The sequence below is a fragment of the Galeopterus variegatus genome, unplaced genomic scaffold (assembly GCF_000696425.1).
Source record: "Galeopterus variegatus unplaced genomic scaffold, G_variegatus-3.0.2 Scaffold217, whole genome shotgun sequence".
Taxonomy (NCBI): domain Eukaryota; kingdom Metazoa; phylum Chordata; class Mammalia; order Dermoptera; family Cynocephalidae; genus Galeopterus; species Galeopterus variegatus.
In genome coordinates, this window is record NW_007726328.1 from 349,729 (window position 1) to 372,700 (window position 22,972).

Consider the following 22,972-nt stretch of genomic DNA (forward strand, 5'->3'; position numbering starts at 1 on the left):
AAGTCCTGTTAGTGGTCGCGTAACAGCATTTATAAACTGGAAAAAAGGACTCTAAAATACAAAACCATTTAAAGCAGGGGGCACAAGACAGTCAAATTTTCCTACATTTCTGATTACTAGGAGAAAAGTTCAGAAAAATAAATATTTATTATGAATCCAAATTCCACCCTTCCATGGCCTAAGGGAGCCCCATATTGTAGAAAACAATGCAAGTTCGGAGAGCAGGTGCTTTCCGGTAAACTTGAATGTCATGCAAGACAGTAGGCCATCACCTACTGTAAAGGACTTCATTCTTGTAGAGGGCTTAATAGGGATATAATGAAAGATAAAAAATTGATTTCCACTGGAAATAGAAATTTTGCCAGGTGATAATACCATGATCAGCTTCTTCGCTTATGTTCCTGCTGTGCTTACGGGGAAGCACGTGAAAAGTTTGGCCAAGAATCATTATTTCAAGTTCATTTCATACTGACAGGAATAAAAATGATGCTCACATATTTGACATTCTAAAGACCACTTTCAAAGCATCATTACTACCATGAGCATTTCAGAATGATTTTTTCCTGTCCTCTTGCACATACAGCTCATATAGAATATTTTCCATTCTCACATCCTTTTAAATAGTACATCAAATTAAGCCTAGCAAGACTCTAACTGGGGAGCACTTTGATTCCTTGGGTGGATGTGGCAACAATGTAACTGAGCTTGATGCATAAGGGAGCGTTTCCATTTTTTAGCATTCTGAAACTCCAAAAGCAACTCTAGCTTTGTATTGTTGCCAAGTTGGAGTTTAAGGAAACACTTTAGGGAGTGATTTTGGTTGCAAAATGTGCTGGGGGAACATGTTCTTTAACTGGTTGCAAGTGAGCAGGTAACCAAGTGAGCTACCTAATAAACAAAAAAGATGTAAGGTAAATAGCAGCAATGATGGGGCATATTGGAAGTTTGCCAAGAAAACAGACACGGAATGTAAATACATATATTCATATTTCAAACTTATAAATGCATACTGACACTCCACAGCCCCAAGGACCAAATGCATACATTGATCCCTAGAGTTCTCAGTTCCACTGGTTACTATAGAACAAAAATAGGACCGGTTCCATTTTCTCCCTTGTCTGGTTGGTTTTGGAGCTGCTGTTAATTTCCCTGTTCCCCAAGAAGTTGACCCAATGTCCCTATATATGTGTCTGTCATCTTAAGAAGTTGGGACATGAAGTGTTTGCATTTACATAGCAAGGCAGAAACGTAGACAGAATTCTTAGTGGAAAGCCCCAAATGGAAATCCTTAAACTCCTTGTCTGGTTTAATCTTGAATGGGATATGAAGCTGAGGGGTGGCACAAGGACAGACGTTCTCCATATGAGTGTTCTGAGCGTATTGGCCACAACCCAAGCTCTTCAGAGTCCAGTCAATATTAATCAGGGCTCGTGTGTGTTCATACTTACATAGAAACCTGCAGCCCAGTTTTCCTTTTATGTTCATTCCTGAGGATACCCATTACAAAGGACCGTAAACATTTCTTCAGAAAAACAAACCACAATGTTAGTCTATTAATGTACCACTCTGAATTCCTATATATTGTGTTAATTGAGCTGCTGTATTCAACTATTTGGCTGCAAGGCAGGTTAGATGAAAGCAAACTTGACATAATATCTTTGCTTTGAAGTGGTGGCACAAGACTCGGACCATTTGGCTTCTAGCTCCCACTGCTCAAACCCTGCCAGGTTCTTCCACAGTGAGATAGATAGAGGGGGATGAGGAATGTGTTGACTGAAGGCTGAGGGGGGATCTCTCCAAGATTGTAGAAATTAGGGAGCATAAAACTTGGGGGAGTTATGGATACACCACATATAAGGGATCTAGGAAAAGGGTTGACAATCTGGGTGGAATGGTCAGCGGAACCCTCTGCCTCAACCTTCCAGCTGGGTGTACCTTATTCATACCATGGGTTATAAATGACAAGTGCTTTGGTGTATTTGTTTGTTTGTTTGTTTTTGCTATGGGCGGAATATAAGAACATTGGCCACTACAAAGCCAGGGGTAAACTTCCCAGAGACACCAGCAAATTATTCCATGACTCTGCCATATTGGAAAACCAGGGCAGAGAAAGCCAAGGAAGGAAGCTTTCTCACATCCATCTGAGAAGTCGGGGACATGTTCTCCCAAGTTCAGAAGAGAGCAGCTCTGACTGGAGACAGACCCCACCCACTTCATCTCTCAACCTTTAGCCATAGGTTCTAAAGACATGGGCTTGTCAGCAAGGCACCCTCTTTGGCTATTTTTTCTCTTCATTTATAATCATAGGATGGACAGTATCTTCCCATCTTAGAGACTCAGGGCATCACCTACCTGTGTCTCAGCTGGTAAGAATAGCCCAGCTGGTATGGTGGGGGAAGAATAGGGAACGCAGCGGAAGCAGCTTGCTGAGGCCCAGGATTGATAACTTTCAGTGAGGAGGCTGCACGCCAGATTTCTCTATTAGGAAAGTGGTGAGTTTTTAAAATTGTTTACATTAATAGACTTTATATTTTAGAGTAATTTTAGATTTACAGAAAAATTCAGTAGAAAGTACAGAAAGTTTTCATAGGTCCTCATCCTCCCCCAGTTTCCCCTATCATTAACATCTTATATTAGTGTGGTATATTTGTTAACAGTTGATGAACCTCTATTGATACATTATTAACTAAAGCCCATAGTCAACCACTGATCTTTTTTTTTTCCTTTTCCTTTTTGTCTTTTTTACTGACCGGTAATGGGATCGCAACCCTCAGTGTTGTGCCCGTACCGGGGACCGGCAACGGGATCGCAACCCTCGGTGTTGGGCCTGCACCACGCTCAGCCAGTGAGTGGGAACCGGTCTCCACATGGGATCTGAACCCTCAGCGGGTATGCCGCCGCGCTCCCAAGCGGTGCACTCTCCGGTGCGCCACCGGGCTGGCCCAACCACTGATCTTTTTACTGTCCCCAGACTTTTGTCTTTTCCAGAATGTCATTTAGTTGAAATCATATAGTATGTAGCCTTTTCAGGCTGGCTGTTTTTCACTTAGCAATACGTATTTAAGTTTCTTTCATGTCTTTGAAGGTGTGATAGCTCATTTCTTTTTAGCACTGAATAGTATTCTTTTTTTTTTTTTTTTTTTTTTTTCCTCAGTGTTGTGCCCGCACCGTGCTCAGCCAGTGAGCGGGAACTGGTCTCCACATGGGATCCGAACCCTCAGCGGGAGCGCCGCCGCGCTCCCAAGTGGCGCACTCTCCAGTGCGCCACCGGGCTGGCCCACTGAATAGTATTCTACTGTGTGGATGTATCACATGTATTTATCCATTCTCCTACTGAAGGACACCCTGGTAGCTTCCATGTTTTTGCAATTATGTATAGAGCTGTTGTAAACATCTGTGTGGACATGGATTTTTAACTCATTTGTGTGATTGGTGGGTTGTATAGTGAGTGTAAGTTTAGTTTTGCAAGAAACTGCCAGGCTGTCTTCCAAAATGACTTTATCTTTTGCATTCTCACCCACAATGAATAAAAGTTCCTGTTGCTCCACACCCTCACCACCATTTGATGTTGTCAGGTTTTTGGATTTTAGCCATTCTAATAGGTGTGTCGTGGTATGTATCTCATTGTCACTTTAATTCGCAATTCCCAAATGACATATCATGTTCAGCATCTTTTCTTATGCTTATTCACAGTCCTATGTCCTCTTTGGGGAGATGTCTGTTCAGATTTTACCAATTTTTAATTAAGTTGCTTGTTTTCTTTGTTGACTTTTAAGAGTTCTTTGGATATTTTGGATGTGAATCCTTTATCAGACATGTATTTTGCAAATATTTTCTCCAGCATAGCTTAGTTTACAGTAGTATCTTTTGCAGAGCAGAAGTTTTCAATTTTGATAAAGTTCAATTTATCAATTTTTTATTTTATGGATTGTGCTTTAGGAATTGTATCTAAAAACTTATTGCTAAGGTCACCTAGATTTTCTCATATGTTATCTTCTAAAAGTTTTGTAATTTTATGTTGCACATTTCAGTTTCTGATCCAATTTGAAAATTTTTTGTGGGGCCGGCCCGGTGGCGCACTGCTACAGTGCGCCACTTGGGAGTGCGGGAGCGCTCCCGCCGAGGGTTCAGATCCCACATACAGACTGGCCTCTCACTGGCTGAGCGAGGCACGGGAGCAACACCGAGGGTTGCGATCCCGTTGCCGGTCCCCGGTCCGGTACGGGTGCGACACTGAGGGTTGCGATCCGTTGCCGGACACGAAAAAAGACAAAAAAGGAAAAAAAAAAAAAAAAGAAAATTTTTTGTGAAAGATGTAAGATTTGTGTGTAGATTCTGTTTTCTTGGGGGGGGGGGTACTTGCATGTGGATGTCAGTTATTTCAACAGCCTTTGTTGAAAAGATTGTCATTTCTCCATTGAATTGCGTTCCCTCCTTTGTCAAAGACCAGTTGACTATATTTGTGTGGTCTATTTCTGGGCTCTCTGACTAATCTATTCCATTGATCTAGCTGTCTTTTTTTTTTTTCCGATACTGCACTGTCTTGATTACTAAAGCTAAAGCTTTATAGTGCATTGTGAAGTCAGATAGTGTTGTTCTTCTTGAGTAGTGTATTAGTTATTCTGGGTCTTTTGCATTTCCATATAAATTTGTCAATTGTGTTCTTTACGTGAACTCAGGATGTAACCTATAGAATCTGAAGATTGCCAACCAACATGAAAGCGTCTATTTCCACTTTTAAATTTAAAAGAGCATCATGGTGATCATTTAAAAAAATAAAACTGATATATTTGTCACAAAGTCAAATTACCTTTTCCATAGACCTTGCCTTATAAGCCATGTTGCTAGGGAAATATAAGTTTCTCTTTCCTGCTTCTTGAGAGTCCCATTTCTCAGAGCTGGGCAAAGAAGATCAGAAATAATTTCCAACCATCATAGTATAGAATGTATAAAGTGGTGGGTGTCATGGTTCCTGCATTTTTCTTGAATGGTATGGAAAATGGTACATTCCAAAGGCTACCAACTAGTAATAAACTACAGATTAGGCAGGAGGGAATTTGAGACACATCTTTCTCCAAAGTTCAAAGTTTTTTGGGTCTTCTTCCTCACCTGATAGCTTTGAATTTTCAGGTAAAAACCTCAAGATCCTTAGTAGATGCACGGTTATTTTGGCTGTATTCAAAAAATATGTATATTATGTGAACTGTCTGTGCTGGCACCAAAAATGGGTACAAATTTTTCAAAGTGTAAATATACATAGTAGACCAAATCACTCAATCACTCAGTTTATTCCAAAATCTTCCATCAGTTTTTAGAGCCTTCTCTACTATCACACTAGCCTGTCTCAATTCATAGAACCGCTCCCATTCCTTCTCTCAAAGAGTATCTCTTGAAATCCTATCTTGTAAAAATGTTTTGTGAGTAGATTTTCATTAATAGGCATGTCCCACATTTATTTAGCTGCTTCTCTTGCCTTCAAGCCTGCGTAAAGTGTTGACTTTGTTAAACTTTGCAGTGCAAGGATGAGTGTATTAATTTGATCCCGCAAAAATAGGATGTTAAAAGTGATTTTTTTCTACAAGGAATGGTGTCATCATCATTAATGGAGATGAGGACAGCCAGTGGGAACCCACCCTATTTGGCCATGCTGCTGGCATTTCTTATTGTCACAATAGTGTTAGTATTGGACCTTCAAATACAATCAAATGAAAAGAATCAGCAAACCACCTTCACACACACACACACACACACACACACACACACACAGCAGCCTTTACCTCTACACACACGCACACACATACACAGAGAGATTAAAAAATCAGATCTTCCTCCCTCATGAGCCCAGCAGGGAACATCCTTCCTTGTCCGTTCTTCCCCTCATTTCCTAAACAATGTGAATTTTGGAGTGACTCATCTCTTTCAGTAACATCACCAGCCTTTCCACTTTGTTCCAGCCACCAGAATAATTTAATACCTGCCTGCTAATTGCCAGGGCTAATGGAGGAACTGCTACAACTCTTCAAATGCTTTTCATTTACATGTTGACTTCTCACATCCCACTTGGGAAAGGTGCATTTGGCTCTGACTGCTTTTGATCTAATGGTTCTGTAGACTGACCTACTTTCATTTTTCTTACTGCTGACATTTATTTTATTTTCGTTATTTAAGGGCAGAAAATAACAGAAAAGGTAATCAACATGCATTTAGGTCACTGTAAGTGTCCCAGTTACATTTGCATATTTCTGTTAAAAGTCTAATGCTGCCTTTGAATGATTTAAGATATTTGGACAAGGGGAAAAATAACCCTTCCCTTCCATAAATCCAGACTGAAAACAAAGAGAATACATAATCCACCTGCCTTGATTCAGGACCATGTAAATCACATCAGCTGCAGCCGCAGATTTTCTCAGGCCCCAGAAATCATTCCCTTTGGACCAAAATTTGGGTAAGGCAGTGAGACTTCCATTCCCCTGTAGCACTGGCGGCTTTGAAGGACCCAGTGGACACAGTCTACCATTTTGGTTACTGGGCTTCAAGGCAGAGTGTGATCTTTGTTCTAAACAGGGGAGGTGACATCCAACGGGGAAATCCCAGAGATCCTTCTTACTCTCTCACTGTGGGGAATAACACAAGATTATGCTTCAAGGGTCATTTACATATTTCAAGAACCAGATCAAGGTTGTTACAGAGCTGCAAAATGATTAGCCATGAGGACACTGCATCTAAGAACGGAAAATTGTGCCAGACTTTCATGGTGTCGAGACTAATACAAGAGACAAACTGAAACCATAGTGATGAGGTTAGTAATTAAGGGGCTCCACAGAGTGGTAGAAGGTCATTTGTGCCACCACCTAGAGGGCCTTACATCAATTTTTCATCTGTGGTTTCCTTCTACTATTCAAAGGTTCAGAGCACAGCATTTCCCAAATTGCATTCTACTTTATGGTAGTTGGTTGTAAGACTGATACCTATTTCTGTGGTCAAATAATTTTGGAAAATGCTGATTTACAGGAAATTTGTTTTATTTTATTTATTTATTTTTATTTTTACAGTTTTTCTGAGGTTTTAATATAACTGTGTATTGTGACTCTCCAAAAGACAGGAAAAACAATAAATATATTTCAAATCAATTGAACACAGAGCATCTTTATGGTATGACACTATTTTGTAATTTTTATTAAAATAACATGTGCATATGGTTATAAAATCAGATAGTGCTGATGAAATGGTGATGAAAAATCAGTCTCCGACTCCCATTTCTGGCTCCTACTGTTCCTGCTCTAATAAGAAACTTCCTTTAACCAAGTCTGTTTTAAGATTTTCTGGTCATTACCCCATTTTTCTAAATAATACACTTACAGAGCTATTAATCAAGTTTTCAGCTTTGACATGGACTTTTAAAAATCTGCATTGATGCCCTGGGATTTCAGTTCACTTACACCACGTGTCCACTGGCCCTCCCTCCTCTTCTTAAAATAGTTGCACAATTAATTTTAGTTATCTTAAATACTACCTTTGTAATTTTAAATGAATAAATACAAGACTGTTTCTTATACTGTCCACTTTTTTGTTTCCTTTTATTTATATTTATAGACAAGATGCAAAGATAGAGAAGAGAGCTTCTAGATAGCCTTCACCCAGCTTCTCCTGATGTTCACGTCTTATACAACCATGGGGTATTTACCAAAGCTATGCAGCTAACATTGGTGCAGTACCATTAGCTAAAGGAGGGACTTTATTTGGATTGCTCTACTTTTTATCTTGGTATCTTTTTCTGTTCCCAGATCCATTTCCGGATACCGCATTTTATTTAGTCGACTTGTCTACTTAATCTCCTCCAATCTAGTCTCCCATATCTTTCATCACTTCAAAACTTTTAAAGAGTAGTGGTCAGGTTTTGTCTGATGTTTTTTCATGATTATACTGATTTGGAGGAAGAATATCACAGAACTAATGTTTTCATCATATCAGGGATACGTGATATCAACATGACTCATTACTAATAATGTCGACCTTGATCATTTGGATAAGGGAGTGTCTGCCAGTTCTCTACACTGTAAATTTCCCCTTTTCCCTTCCCATACTCTGTTCATTAGGAGCAAATTACTCAGTATAGCCATCAAGGGTAGAAAAATTAAGCTCAAACTCCTGTAGCCATAAGTAGTAAACAGTTTGTGAATGTATGATAAAACCACAACAGTAATTAATAAATAGTATGGGGGAAGATACTTTGAGGCTATGCAAATATTGCCTTAAAAATTTAGCCACCAAGTTAGAATTCATCAGTGGGTCTTGCCTACATTAATTATTACGATGGTATTCTATAGACGATTTCCTGCTTCTGTCTACATTTATAAATTGGAACTCTTCTACAAGGAAGATTTGTCCCTTTTCTCTTATTTAGTCATTTATGTATGTATTAGTTCACTTCTGTTGCTTTTAACAAAATACCTAGGACTGAGTGATTTACAAGAAAATGAAATTTATTTGCTTACGGTTTCTGACGCTGGGAAGTCAAAGTCTGTCTGGTGATGGTGACAGTGACCCTCACACTGGACGATGGTAGAAGCAGAGAGAGCAGAGAGAGAGTATAAACTCCTCATTCACTCTCCTTTTAAAGCCCTATAAACCACACCTATGACCACCATTATTAATCCATTCACTACAGCACAATTCCACAGTCTGATCACCTCTTCAAGGCCCCACTTTTCGATGACCATAATAGGATTTCCCACCCTCTGAACAGTCACAGTGGGGGCCAAGTTTCTAGTACATAAAACTTGGGGGACACAATTCAAGCACCAGTGAGTTTTGGGGGGGACGTAATTCAGTCCACTACATTGTATGGATGCATTCAAACATTATTTCATCAATATGGGCTGATGAATATTTATTTTATCATTTAGATTACAATCCAATACTACCATAATTTATTTTCTGTCTTAAATTGTTCTAACTTTAGCCATCAACAGCTCTTTTAGCTTGACTACCTGGCCCATCTTTCCATCTTTTTTTTTTAGGACTTTTTTTAACTTTCTGGCACTATAAGATACTCCAGAGTCTTGTATTTTTCCTACCGCAGCCCTAGAACCAGCTGTTTCTCCAAGGTTGCCCTGGTTGCATTTACTGAAGAATGGTATTTAGCAACCAGTATCTGGGTACCAGGTGTACTCACCGCAGGTAGGGTGTTACTGCTTGTAGCCCCTTTCAGTGGACAGAGCTAGAAAATAATGTATTTATAGTAATGCATGCGTACACACATATCTAGATGTATTTCTGTACCTTTGTGTGTGTAAGCCTGAGTTCACATTGATATCTCAGATTCCAATCTAGCACCATAGTGTTCATCCTAGCATTTCTGACTTGATTACTTGTAACCTCTTTCTGTGACAATGAAAGAGACAGGGTTCTCATGATCTACTTATTTGTTCAACCTAAAATACATATGTAGCAGTTTCAGAATTGCTAAATCATATTCCTGTAAGAAACAAATTCATCAAGTAGCATATAGCGTTTGTGTACAGTTATTGGTTTTTTTAGGCTTATGAACCCAGCTTTACTGATTTTCAAAATTATTTAATTTCTTTCTTCCCCATCCCCTTCGGTGAACTAATGGCATGCATTCATGATACAGTCAATGTAGAGTATTAGGAGTTTTCACAAAGCCAGGTATCCAACACCACAGTACTGTAGAGAAGAGTGACATTGCCCAGAAAATTGTCTTGTCTGAGCTATTTGTAGTTTACCCCTGCATCATTCCCAATTTCTGGAAACCACTGACCTGTTTTCTATCCCTACAGTTTTGCCTTTTCCAGAATGTTATGTGGATTGAATAATACAATATGTAGACTTATGCATATGGCTTCTTTCACTTAGCAAATTACAATTATAATTTATTCATGTTGTTGAGAGAATCAATAGTTTGTTTTTTTAAATTGCTGAATAATATTCCATTGAGTGGGTATACCATAGTTTTTCTATTCATTCACCCATCAAAGGACATCTGGGTGGTTTCCAGTTTATGTCAATTATAAATAAAGCTACTATCAACATTCACAGGTAGGCTTTTGTGTGAACATAAAATTATAATTTGCTTGGGTAATACCGGGGAGTAAGACTGCTAGGTCGTAGTGTAAGTGTGTGTTTATAAGAAATTGCCAAACTTTCCCAAAATGGATGTACCATTTTGCATTTTCACCAAGAATGAATGAGAGTTTCTGTTGTCCCTCATCGTCTTGAGCACTTGGAATCGCTTTCAACACTAATCTTTAGTTCCTTTCATCTGCCATTTTAAGTTTAATTTTCTCTTCTTTCTCTAGCTTCTCAAGGTGATAACTTAGGTTATTGATTTTAGATTTTTCATTTGTTTGTTTTCTAATATAAGTATTTAATGCTGTAAATTTCCCTCTGAGCACCATCTGGGTTGCATCATACTTTTATTTTAGTGAAAAATGTACTCTAACAATTTTGCTTTTGACTTTCTATTTGACTCATAGGTAATTTAGCTTTGATCACACACGCACACACACACACACATACACACACACACACACACACACACACACACACAACCTCTACATTTTTACTCCACTCTGCCAGCCACATAGGAATTTTTGATGTCACAATTTACATCTTTTCATATTGCATATCCCTTGACAAATTATTGTAGCTGTTATTCATTTTAATAGTTTTGTCTTTTAATCTTCATACTAAAGAAATAAGTAACTCATGTACCACCACTACAGTACTAGAGTATTCTGAATTTGCCTGTGTATTACTTTTATCAGTCAGTTTTATACTTTCAGATGTTTTTGTGATACTCATTAGCATGCCTTTATTTCGGCTTGAAGAACTCCCTTCGGCATTTCTTGTAAGACAGATCTGGTAGTGATGAACTCCTCCAGCTTTTGATTGTCTGGGAAAGTCTTCATCTCTCCTTCATTTCTGAAGGACAGTATCACTGGGTACAGTATTCTTGGTTGGCAATTGGGTTTTTTGTTTTCTTCCATCAGCACTTTGGATATGTTATCCAGCTCTCTCCTGACTTGGAAGGGTTTTTGCTGAGACACCTGCTGCCAGCCATATTGTAACTTCCTTATATGATATTAGCTGCTTTTCACTTGATGATTTCAGGATTCTCTTTTTGTCTTTGATTTTTGACAGTTTTACTATAATATGTCTTGGAGTATTTGGATTGATTCTGATTGGAGATCTTTGACCTTTCTGTACCTGGGTGTTTGTTTACATATTACTCCAGGTTTGAAAAGTCTTATACTATTATTTCTTTAAATAATCTTTCTACCTCTTTATCTTTCTCTTCTTAAAATCTTGTAACTCAAATATTTGCTCTTTTGAAGCTGCCCCCCAAATTCTGTAAGCTTTCTTCATTTCTTTTTTCTCCTCTGACTGTATAATTTAAAATAACATGTCTTCAAGTTGACAGATTCTTTCTTCTTCATGAATTCTGCTGTTGATACTCTCTATTGCATTTTTTTATTTAGTCATTGTATTTTTTCACACCTAAGATTTGTTTGATTTTGTGTGTGTGTGTGTGTGACTCATGGTTTTCCTTGTTTTATTGAATTGTTTCTCTGTAATTTCCTGAAGCTTGGTGAGAATCCTTAAAACAGTTCATTTGAATTATTTGTTGGGCAGTTTATATCTCTCTATTTCTTTAGAGTCAGCCAGTCATTAGGGTCTTATTTTTGTCTGTTCGGTGATGTCACATTTTCCTGATTATTCTTGATCCTTGTGGTGATGTGTCTATGTCTGCACATTTGAAGAAATAGCTACTAATTTCAGTCTTCATAGACTGACTTTGTCTGGGAAAGCCCTGCAGCAGTCACGGCATTGGGGTGACTAGAAGCCTGCAGCAGATGTAACCAGCACAGCACTAGGGTGTGCCAAAAGCCCAGTGCAGCTGTGGCTGGTATGGTTCTACCAAAAGGCTGGTGCAGCTGCAGCTTGTGTGGCACTGATAGAAGGTCAGGGCCTTCTATAACACGTACAGTCCTGGGGCATGTCAGAAGCCAGGGGTTGCTAGGCCTGCCTATTACTAAGTGCTACCCAGAGTCTGGGGCTGCTGATGTTAGCTTGGCAGTGATGTGAGTCACAGATTGAGTTCACTACACAAGCCTCAACCCCAGGCTGTGTGGTTCTACCAAGGACCAGGATGGGGCTAGAGCTTCAGTGCATGGATATCAGCTTGGAATGGAGGCTGTGAGGGTCTGCCCAGTGCTGGGTTTTAGTGTGGTTGGGGTCCGAGCATTGGGGTCCAAGTCAAGTTCCTGTGTTTACTACCCTCTCTTTCCCCAACCAGATGGTATACCTAGAATCTGCTGCCTCGGTATGGGGGAGGAATGATGCGGTAACATAAAACTGTCCTTCTTACCCTCTTTAACATGTCTTTTCATGTTATTGTGCTACAACTAGGTACTGTGATCTCTCACATGGTTTCTTTAGCTCTTGTAAAGGCATTTTCAAGTGTGGATATTTGTTCAAATTGACATTTCCAGTGATTGCTGGAGAGTCTTACTCTGCCATCTTGCTGTGCCCCTCTCAAGAAATTGTTAATTAAATACTAGTAAAGTTACTAGTATTTGATGAGCTCAGCTGGTAGGGGAGAAGAAGCTGCTTGTCAAATATAATTACAAGCATTCTCCTAAGATGAAGCAGAGGTATCCTCAAAGAGAAATAAAGTGTTTTTTGAATGCGAGAGGAAGGGAACTTACCAAACTGCACAGAGAGTCTTCAAGACTAAAAGTACACATCAGATGAAAACTTGAGGCAGACATAAACTGAAGAGTCAATTTGTCTGAAGTGGAAAGAGCAAAACAACAATAATGATTTTTTTTCCTTTTTTTTAAAAAAATTATTTTTAATTGAAAAACAACTGATTATACACATTTATGGGATACAGAGTTAACTATCAGTATTTGTGTACAATATGTGATGATCAAATCAATGTTATTAGCATGTTCATTATTACAAATTATAATTATTCTTTGTGTCCCTTACCCAATACCTCCCTAAGCCCCTTCTGCTCTTGCTTTCCCACCTCTAGTAACCATAGGTTTGTTCTCTCTTTCTGAAAGTTCAATGTACTATTATGGTCTTTCTTTCTTTCTTTCTTTCTTAGCTCCCACTTATGAATGAGCACATGCAGTATTTATCTTTCTGTGACTGGCTTATTTAACTTAATATAATTTTTTCCAAGCTCATCCACGTTGCTGCAAATGACAGAATTTCATTCTTTTTTTATGGCAGAGTTATATTCCGTGGTGTGTGTGTGTGTATATATATATATACACACCACAGTTTCCTTATCCAGTCATCCATTGATGGACATTTAGGTTGGTTCCATATTTTGGCTATTGTAAACAGAGATGCAATAAACATGGGAGTGAAGGTAGCTCTTTGACATGATGATTTCCATTCCTTTGGGACTGGTGGATTGTATGACAGTTGTATCTGTAGTTGTTTGTGGAATCTCCATACTGTTCTCCATAATGGTTGTACGAATTTACAGTCCCACCAACAGTGCACGAGGGTTCCCTTTTCTCCACATCCTCACCGACATTTGTTATTCTCTGTCTTTTTTATAATAGCCAGTCTGACTGGGGTGAGCTGATATTGCAAAGTGGTTTAAATACTTGAAAAGACCATGAAATGCTGCCAAGTAATATAGTAAAATATTTTTTAAGCAGGGAGTGTTAAATTGATTTTTAAATGTCATACTGGGGCTTCACCAGTTTTCAAGATGGGACTATCACTCGTTACTTTTGATCATCTTCCCTCTGTGTAACTTACCCAAATTCTATTAACTTTTATTATAAAACTCAGTATGTTTTAAAATGTATGGCTTGATTCATGGAACGTTTCTCTGAAAAAATTCTGTAATGAAGACAAATTAGCGAATCTATAAATACAAAATAATGTTTTCCAAAGCTCTATATTTTTGGTTTTACTTATATATCTATGTACTTATATTTAACATTTCAGAGAAAATGTTAAGGCACATAACAGTAAAAAATAAATAATAATAATAATAATAATAATAATAATAATAATAATAATAATAATAATATAAAAATTACCCCTATCATCACCACGCAAATTTTATATACCTTCACATTGTCTTCTATTTTCTTAGATTTTTTTTAAATAAAAGAAATAAATCATTATTGGAAAAATTAATATTGCTCACATCCCCTCCATAATCCTATTCAATTTCTTCTCTCCATAAAGGCCATAAGCATCCTGAATTTTATTGCTATCTTTCCTGTTCATGCTTTGTTTGCTGTTTTATCATTATTTCTAGTTTTTCTACGTTTACATGTAAAAGTAAACTATAAATATATATATTTTTAAAAGTTTATACTGTACATATATTTTTATAGAATTCTTTGTGCATCATTTTTGAGAACCATTGATGTTGAGATATTTAAAATTTTTCAGTTTAGTTGCCATATAATAGTTCAGCATGTGATTGTATTTTATTTTATTTGCTTTTTCTTCTACCATTGCTGTGTACAACTGTGTGCATCTAGTGTTATCCAGAGGTGAAAAAATCTCTCTTGCATATTCACCTAGTTAGAAAATTATTGAACTATGCACATTTTCAGTTTTGCTAGAAATTGACAAATTCCTCTATAAAGTGGTTGTACAAATGAACATACTCTCCATCAGGATATGAAAATTCCAGAATAACAACATTCTTTCCAACCCTTGATATTGTGAAGCTCCTTAGCTTTTAGCCAAGCTAACTAGTGTGAAATACAATTATATGGTTATTTTAATTCATCATTCCTTGATTTCTGGTGAATTTGAGTACACCTTCACATCTATTTCCCATGCATTTCTTCCTCTATGACTGCCACTTCATGTTTGTCCTTTCTAATTGATTTGTAAACTCTTTCTATATTTTCTGGATATTAATATGTTTGACCATCATCAGAATTACAAATATCTGTGACCTTTTAGCTTTGACTCTAGTTCCTTTCAGCCTACAGAAGTTTTTAATTTTTACACAGTCATAGCTATTTTACCTTAAAGGTTAATGGCTTACATGTGTTGCTCAAGAAATTATTTCATACCCTTTAGTCACAAAGCTATCCTCCAAAATTTACTTAACAATAATTTTATTTTTCCAATTCAGATCTTTATTCTACCAGAACTTAATTGTCCTGTGTGATCTGATATAGGAATGTGATTTTTTTCTTCCTCATAGAAAGCATTAGGTCTTAATTCCAGTTATGGAACAGTGCTTTCTTTCCTATTGACCTGAAATGCCACTTTCATCATCTTAAGGATTTTCAAATATCTATGAATCTTTCTGGGTTTTTGCTTCTGTCTTTTTGAGCTATTTTGTCAGCTGTGTGTCATTTCCCTATTATTTTAATACTATTGCTTTATTGTAAATCTCAAAATCAAATAGAGTAATTCCCTCCCATTCTTTTCTTTCTGTTTCTTTTTTTGTCTTGGCTATTCTTGGGGTTATACATTTCTACATAAAATTAGGCCCTGGTTTTTTTAACTTTGACAAAACAATCCTGTTAGGATTTCAATTTGTTTAGAATTTATAATTTGGATTATTTCTATATTTTAAATTTGTTTTAAATATCTCCATATAAAATCTCACAGGCATTTGGAAAAGTACTAGAGGTAAACCAACCAATAGATGTACTGTGATGAAATTTTCAATTCAAATTTATCTTAGCTGTGATATGTTGAAAAGGAAGAAAGAAGTGGAATTTTTTTTTTGTATATAACAGATTATTTTTGCAGTTATTTTAAGAGTCTGGCTAAATTGGATATCTGATCTCAAATGTTTCCATCCTCCTATATCTCTCAATAAGCTGTAAACAAAGTCAGAATAATTTTATGATCAATACTTAGAAAAAACATAATGATCAAACAATATATTCTTACCAAACTACTACTTCATTCTCAGCCATAAACCCAATTCTGTAATACGTGGGAAGTGGTGTGGGGAAAATAGAATAATTTAGTCAGGCTCCCTCCTCTCAGATCTGCCTGGGGAGTTGAGCAGCACATTTCTTATAAACAAGTTGTGTGTGGGTGGATTTTGTGTGCATGTGCACCAGTGTATCTTTCTAGTTATTGCTTGTGTGTGTTCTGCAGTTTGTGAAGCAGGCTGGCAGAGAGCTCGAGTCTAAAAATAGAGCATGTTTACTCTGCTGGCAGCTGCTCAGTTTCAGGGGTTTTTTTTTTTGGACTTTGTTGGTATCAGTTGAGTTTCTGAGTTTCTCCTGTGGATTGCTTAGCTCCTAGTGTTGTGTGTGCTGAATAAAGATTATTCCTTCTTCAACCAAGTCTCCAAGGACCTTTTGTCCAGTTAACTAGCTCATAGACCTGTGCGTGAAGGGTTTGTGAATGGGCTCGAGCGGTCTGTGAGCTCCAGACCTTAGCCCTAGCTCAACAAGTGGTTTCAGAATTGCTAGCCTATGCAAGTGTAAAAAAGTGAATGTACTAAACAGAATTAAATATATTTTTACAGTTCTTTTTTGTTTGTGGGCTGGGGATACATAGTCAAAACACTGTACTTAAAGTTTCCTTGAGTTCTTTTTTTTTCTCCATTGTTGTGATTATGTTATTCATAGGAAATACGGTTTTTTTGTTTGTTTGTATCTCATTTGACATTTTCTTTTCCATCATCCATATTCTTTTAGTTCTTTTTTTTCCTCCTGAGTACGTACAACATTAACATAACTTCAAAACTCAATACTCTACTGAAAGTTATGTTCAGGGAAATCTCACCCCAGCACCCTTCACCCCCTTCCCACTCAACCTTTCTAACAATTGTATTAGTTTCTGCTTCAGTCTGTTTCTTTTTGCAAAAATAAGTAGATATATGTATATACTCATATATATCTATTTTTATTTTTATTTTTCACTTAACAGTATATAATAGAAATTACTTCATATCAGTTCAGAGAGACTGTTATTCTTTCTTATGGCTACGTATGATTTCATTCTCTGGATAAACCATAGCTTATTCAACCAATCTCCAATTTCAGTTATTTAAGATGTCCCCACTAATTTGTAATTACAGGTAATGCCTCAATAAGTAATCTTGGGCATATGTATTTTTCGTGTGTGTTGCTGCAGGGGTATCTTCTGGGTAAACTCATAGGAATGGACTGTTGAGTCGGAAAAGTAACGTGTATGCAATTTTATTGCTAATTGCCAAATTTTCTTTCAAATTACATTCCCACCAGCAATGGATGAGAGTGCTGATTTTCCCACAGATGCACTAAAAGGGTGTACTGTTGTCCTCTGATAGGTAAGACATAATATCTCGATGTGGTTTTAATTTGTTTTATCTTATGAGTAAAGATGCTCTTTTAAAGGCTGTTACTCAGAAATTGCACCCATTAATTTTGTTCACATCTCAGTCTGAACTTACGTGGACATAGCCTGACCACACTTGCTGCAAAAGAGTCCAGAGAATATAGTCTTTAGCTGGGTAGCCATGAGTCCTTGTCAGGTGTGAGCTTTATTACTCAAAGTAGTAAAGATATTGGGGGATAAGGGGTGATCATTCACAGTCTGACTCAATTCACTCATTGGTACCCAGAGGTCTCTTAGATATATTATACTAAAAAAGAATCAGTTGTTTATGAAGTAATCACTTGCACCTCCCTGAAAAAAGCAGAGTTTAAGCAGAAACATTGAGGGTTATTTTCAGGGAAAAAATTAGGTGGAAGATTTCTGGGAGAAAGGTTTCTACATTAAAAGGCCTGGAGTTGTGAAAAAGAGAATATAGTTCGCTTCATGCAGCAAGGGGATTGGTGACAGATTGTCTAGAGAGAGAAACTAGAGCAGATCACCAATTACCCCCCAGGCCTTGCCAGGAGGTTTGTATTGTATCATTCTATCAGAGGGTAATGAGGAGTCATTGCAGGGTTGTATGCATGAGAGAGGCAAGTCAGATGGGTGATCTAGAAAAACCACAGCATTTAGAGGATGCACTGCAGAGGGGCATGACTGCAACAAAGAACACCAGAGAGAGAAAGGCCAGTCAGTTTACAAAACCATGATTTCCAACAATCTTACCATCAAAGATTCTTAGGTTAACTCTGAGTAAATTGGTTGAAATCATAAGCCCTTCTAAACCAGGTGCTATGGGTTAAGTGTGTCCCTCAAAGATTCATGTATTGGAAACTCGACCTCCATTGTGATAGTGTTAGGATGATGGGAAACCCTATTACGGTAATTGAAAGGAAGGGCCTTTGAGAGGTAATGGGATGCTGAGGACTATGCCCGTGTGAATGCATTAATCCATTGAGGATTTGCTTTAATGGGTGGTCATAGGCATGGACATGATTCTGATGGCTTTATAAGGAGAGCAAGTGAGCAGGTTAGCTCTCTCTTGCTCAGCCATTCCCCGTGTGACACCTTGCATTGCTGTAGAGTCACCTCCAAGAAAAAGACCCTCACTAAGTATGTTCTCTGGACTTTGGACTTCCCAGCCTCCAAAACTATAAGAAACAAATTTTGCCTCTTTATAAATTATCCAGTTTCAGGTACTCTGTTACAAGCAACAGAAACAGACTAATACACCAAGATAAAGGACGTCATGCAGGTGGCTTACTTGTACTGCCTTCACATACATGCAAAATTCTGTGTTTATGTTCTATTTCTATGAAGGGTATGCCAACAAAATGGTGGAAGAGAATGTGTTTTGAGTCAAATATAGGGCTATTTAAAAATATTATTCTTATCACTAAAGCACTGGAAATAACAGAATCCAATGGAAAAAGAAACATTTCAGAATCTAAGTTTATTAAAGGAATCTTCCAAAGAACAACCATCTTATTAAGATGTGGATTTAAATCTGTCATACTGTATCAAGTCTTAATTAAAGCCAGATCTATATTTTCAAGATAAGTGGAGGATTTCAACAATCATCTGGCTATTTGAGGCAAACTATTTTCTTTTCTTGAAAACATCTAGTTAATCATGGCAAAAATTTTGGGTTTATAACTTGCATTACCTGATAATTGTTTCACTTTCTTCTTTCCATTTAGTATCTGTAGATATAGCCTCAAAGTCCTTTATAAAGATCCACAGTTTATAGTATCAAAGAATTTTCTCGGAAACCCACTGCTGCTCTTTTCACTTGCATCGCCTGCTTACTGATTTTTCTAGGGAAAAGAAAGAAGAGGGAAAAACTTAATGCCCTCAGAAGCTAACTTATGCTTTTAGGGTGACTAGGGGCAATTTGACAAAAAAAAAAAAAAAAAAAAAAAAAACCCTTCTTCTTCCTTATTCTGAGCATTGTACATAATTAACAGTTTCTATTTTCCAGAAATGGCTGGTATATGCCAAATCCATAACTTAGCAGAACTGCTCCTCAAACACATTCAGAAATCATGGCTGTACATGGTGTTAGGAAACTCTGGCTTTCCCCTTTCTTATGTAAAGTTTAATTTTTCTAAAAACCAGTAAAGTAAGAGTTTTTCTTTTCCTAAAAGAGTCTACACTTATTCTAGTAATGAGGTAACTAAGACTCAGTCTGTACAGTGCCAGGAAAGTTAGAAGCCAGGGATTCTTGTCCAGTTCTCTCTAAAGTTAAAACAATATATTAAAATGATTAAGATTTAGTCTCGTGGATTACATATTAGTTGGGCTGAAACTTTGAAATTGTATCACACCTGTTTTATGAACAGAGCATTTTGACTGTTTCGGATATCTTTTTTCTTCCAGAGTTTCTGTGAGTTTAGATGGGGGGGCGGGGGTGGAGGGTACAGGGAGGTTGGGATGAATTTCTTCATATTCTGGAACCCTGTAAAGGAGATTCCTCTGATTCGATCATGTTGCAAGAGTCAATGGCTTGAACGCTGCCTACAAATGTAGATTATTCAGTCATTTGTGCAATTGACAAGCATGTGATCATTTTTTTTAAATGTTTTATTTTATTGGCCAATTGAGTGACATGAGGGTGGTTTGAATCAGTGGCAACTAATAGTGCTGAGCCCTATTAGTGCTTCAGTTGCAACAAGAAATGAGTACTTATGCTCATTGATAAATTCCCAGTTAAATATTTTATGACTGCACATATGACTGACTCCTGTCTCAAGTTTATAATGACACTGGGAAACCCCACTAACCCTCTAACATCAAATGTAATATCAGACACCCATGTGCTGCTCCACATTTTCCAGCCTCCCTTGAAGTTACTACACTAGGGGCGGGTGATTGTGCTGAAGCTGAGGGATGTGAATAGAAGTGATGGAAGCCACTTCCAGACCCAGATCTTAAGATTTAACATTCCACTTAATCTTCCATTTCTTTCTTCTCTTGCTCTGGTATATTGGATATCATAATTGTGCAAAATATTACTGCAGAATTTAGTGGTTTAAACAATTGATAGTCTCCGTGGGTCAGTATCCGGCTGTAACTTAGATGGGTGCCTCTGGATCAGAGTCTCTCAGAAGATTACGTTCAAGTTCTCACCAGGGGCTGCAGTCATCTCAAGGCTCGACTGGGGAGGACCCACTTACAAGCTCATTTACTTGGCTGTTAGCAGGACTCAGGGCACTCTTGAACTGTGGCTGCAGACATAAGTTGTTTGTTATATGGCCCTCTCCATAGTCCTACTCACATTATGGTGGCTTTTTTCTCCCAGAGCAAGGACAGAGAGAGGGAGAATTAGAGGGAGAGGGAGAAAACAGGAAGAGCAAAATGGAAGTTGCAGCATTTCTGTAACCGTAAGTGACATCGTGTGGCTTTTGCTATATTTTATTCATTGGGAGTAAGTACTTAGATCCAGATCACACACAAAAGAAGGGGATTATGCAAAGGCATGCATATGATGAGATGGGAATCACTGGGATCTATTCCAGAGGCTGTCTACCACACATGGCAATCTTTAAGGCCATGTGGTCCAGACATTGCAGCTATAAGATGGAAGCAGACTTCATTCACAATTCTCTGCTAATTAGAAAGATATGAAGGAAATCTTGATCCACATCAGATTCTGATATGAGGAGGAAATAAAGCCCTGTTGCCTTAAGTCCCTGAAATTTCAGAATTCTTTTGTTGCAGCAGCATTATGTGAGATGAGTCTGGCGAATGCATTGGCTTTCATTACCTGGCACCCCAAGAATATACATTTCTTCGTTCTTTAAAAAAAAAAAATTCCCAAGAGCCAGTTTCCACTTTGATTATTGTCGTGATCATTAGCAAACATGTATTATAATCTTGGTCTGCGAAAGTGCTACAGGTTATAAGAGGCAACATACTACATTTCTTAGATTAGAAAATCCTTCCTGGCCTGGGCTGGGATGTAGCTATCCATTTATTCATTCTAAAATATTAATTTTATATGCATTTTCATATACTCTGTATTCATCTTTATATACTCTATAGTGCTTTACTCATAGTAAGTGGGGAAATTTATTAAACAAATGAACTTAGAATCCAAAGAAATATTTGTTGACTTATCCTTTTCCCTATTCATATTTCCCTATATCTCTTTTACATAATTATCTTCTCACCTTTAAGGCCTCGGTTTAGGTAACATTTTTTTAAGAACACCTTCTGCACACCTCCAAAACTGACTTGGATGCCCCTTAAGTGCTTCCAAAGTACCCTGTGCTATTTCCTATTGTAGGGCTGGGTATACTCTATGGCAATTGACAGTTTGCTGGCCTGAATTCTTCTCTAGAGCATAAACCAGTGACTTGAAAGCATTCTAGTTTTCCCAGCACTTAGTACATAGTTCATAGAAGGGACACAGTCTTTTTTTTAATAGAAAGATTCACAAGTCACCAATATGAATATTAGAGGCATTAAAGCATTTCAGAAAAGCCTTTGTAAGTGTCTTAAAGATAAGAATATTGAAGGAAGCACCCAGAATTTGACTAACTGATGACTTATTTTACCAGGCTAAGAGACACAATTTTTCTGACCACTCAGGATGAGTAAATGGGGTTCATGTGCCTATAATCCAAGCAATGGAGGAGGAAAGCAGAATGAAAGAAGAGAGATAGGCATTAAGGAGTATTGATTGAAAGGACCACTGTGCTCTGCAAGACAGAACAGATATGAATGAAGAGATCTTAATCTAGGATAAGGATAACTTTTTTCTGAAGAAAAAAGCTTTCATGTACAGGTCATAAGTGTGAGGATTTACATGAAATGTCCAGAATAGGTAAATCCATAGAGACAAAAAGTAGATTCATTGTCAGGGATAGGGAAAAGGAATAGGGAGTTTAAAATAGCACAAATTTTTTTTTTTTGCAGGGATTGAGGGGGTGTGATAAAAATATTCTGGAAATAGTCATGACAGTTACACAGCTTGGTGAATATAAATATAAGTACTACTGAATTGTATACTCACAATAGTGAATTTTGTGGTATCTGAATTGTATCTCAATACAAAAATAAAGGCATTGAACCAGAAGGTGGTAGGTGGTAAACAAACAATCCAAGTTTTTAATGTTATTTTAAATATTTTATAGTTTTTATATTGTAAAAATGAAAATATCTGAGTTAATGCCAGAGACTGAGATGCTCTCTGGCAGCCACTCTAATAGCTAAACAAGTTTTAGCAGACTCTGAAATATTTGCTGCAATATTATAATCTATTTTCAGGCCTTGACTTTTAAATTATATCTGGTCTTCAAAAATGGATACTTGAAAGAAATGTGCACATAATATCTTAATATAATTGGTTCTTTTTCATAGATAGATGTTAGTTGGTTCTTCATCTTAAACTTTCTCTCCTATTCTGCCTTTCAACCATTGAGAATTGCTTTTTAGAAAAGAAAAGCATTTTGTGGCTTCTCCCTTCATTTTCCCTGCTCTTTGGAATATTAAGTTTTAAAAAATAGATTTTTGCTACACAATGTTGAGCGCAATCATTTCTCCTGCGTTTCAAGGCTGTATGAAATCTCCAGTTACTCACAAAGATGAGAGGCCTCTGGCTGTGCCCTCTTATAAA